Below are 2,248 nucleotides of genomic sequence, written 5' to 3' on the forward strand. Positions count from 1 at the left end.
ATCACCCGAAGCTAACCGAATCATCGGAATTCAATTCCGAACCCTCTAACTCACAAGTCAACATCCGGTTGACTTTTCCAACTTAAGCCTTCTTAAAAGAGACTAAGTGTCTCATTTCTTATCAAAATCATTCCAAATCAATTCTAATGCACCCCATACCGGTAATGAAACATAAGAAAGCAGAAAATGGGAAGAACGGGGTAGTAACTCATGAGACAACGGGTCAGGTCATCACATTCTCCCTAACTTAAACAAACGTTCGTCGTCGAACGTGCCTAGAGTTGTTCCAAAAGCCCATAAATCATAGAACTACCTTTTACTTCTGAAACCATCGATATGATCAAAACCTCACACCTATACTTTGAATAGTCCCAAACCAGTTGTGATAAAACCATACCTGTACCCTCGGGTGAAATCATAGGTTCTACCGCGTAATCCAGGCACTCGAAACGATAACTTCTATTCACAGTAGTTGCCCACAACCACAAAATACCGATAGAAAATCCCTTATTAGCTAAAGTCTTATTCCAACACTTTCATATACTGCCAACGATAACTGAGAATCGCAGCAAACATAACCATCTCTCAGATCAACCACTTATGAAGCCACTCCCCTTTTGACTAATACCACAACAGATTTCCGAGCCGAACCTCGATATTATCCTTCTAACAAGCTGAAATCAAATTTGTTCGTATTCGTCAATGATCTCAACGATCACCTCGAATCCAATACACCACTCTGGTGATATGACACCTTAATACAGGCCTAAGCCTCAACTTGTGTTATACGCGCACCAATAAGAAACGGTCCGAACATACTCAAAGCAAGAAAATTATTCAACTGAGAGAGTTGTACCTCAAATTCACTAGTACTGCCACAACACAAGGCTGAGACCCTATCTCACATCATAGAAATAGGATACACAAATTTGACCCGCAAGGTTATATTTCCACACTTCTTTGTTGCACGCGCGATCCCATCCAAATACTTATTCCACGTGAAACACCTCTGCACTGACATCCACCACGAAGGCCCAATTAAGAAGCAATCTTTCCCAGCTGTCCGTTGGTTCTTGAAATATAAATCATTCTGCTAAAACATATTCTAACGCACACCACTTAACCCGTGACATTTCCGGCGTAGCCCCTAATGCAATAGTTCAAAATTACCCAACACTAAAACAACCAGTCTGAATTTCAACATCACATCCAAAATATAACACACCAGTGAATAAAGATCCACCACCACCACATAGTCTGTACATCAGAACTCCATATAGCACACAAATCATCATACTTGATCTCAGTTTCCACCGTGCAATACGCGCATATATTTGATACTCCTTCATTCCATGACAGATACTAGATACTTACATGTTCTTCCGAGCAAACCCGAATACCACCAGTGGAACCAACAAGAACATGCCGCAATACTACTGAAATATAATCAGTTTAATCACATTACCTTTTTCTGAGACATATACTCTCATCAAATCACTTCCACTTAGCAATATCATTTTCCCAAATCATCCGAAGATCATTTATCTCATCCCATGCTCTGCATGACATACATAGGTCTTGTTCAAATTCTTACAATACTGACACGACGGATGAGACCTGTACATATTCATAACTACTATCGAAACAACAATTCATTAGTTATATACTCTTGGCAAGAACTATCACCTCATTCTGAGCCAAACAATGGTCTTAGCTCTTTAATTTACTTCACATACTCAGATTGCACTGATCTCAAATTCAATGATCTCGCCCCGCCCAGCATGAACTGCTCGGGCAATAAGCCACTCAAGACATAATTAAAAGTCGCATATGATGCCCCAATGTGCCAATAGGCTACCAGTTCGAACGCAATACAAAAGAAAACGACTCTGGAAGGAATTACCAAATCCTACGCACTAATACAGACTTTCCTTGGAAAACAGGAAACAAGGCATACAAAGATAGCATATGAGAAAACTATACCTGATTTCACACTGTTGCGGCGTGCAACCTGATCCGGATAACATACCCATGGCGGCGTGCCACCCGATCCACATATAGATCTCACATAAGGAGATGTACATCGAGCTAAGTATGCTCATTACAATAAGATACTGAGTATCGGTCGTAAGCATGCTAAGTGCATAATAATATCTCTGAGGGATTTATAGCGTTATAAGTTACAAAACTCAAGCCCAACTGAGGTGCGATGTACAAATCTGAATTTTCAAGAGCCAAGATGCTCATA

This window comes from Nicotiana sylvestris, chromosome 7 (assembly GCF_000393655.2).
Source record: "Nicotiana sylvestris chromosome 7, ASM39365v2, whole genome shotgun sequence".
NCBI classification, from domain to species: domain Eukaryota; kingdom Viridiplantae; phylum Streptophyta; class Magnoliopsida; order Solanales; family Solanaceae; genus Nicotiana; species Nicotiana sylvestris.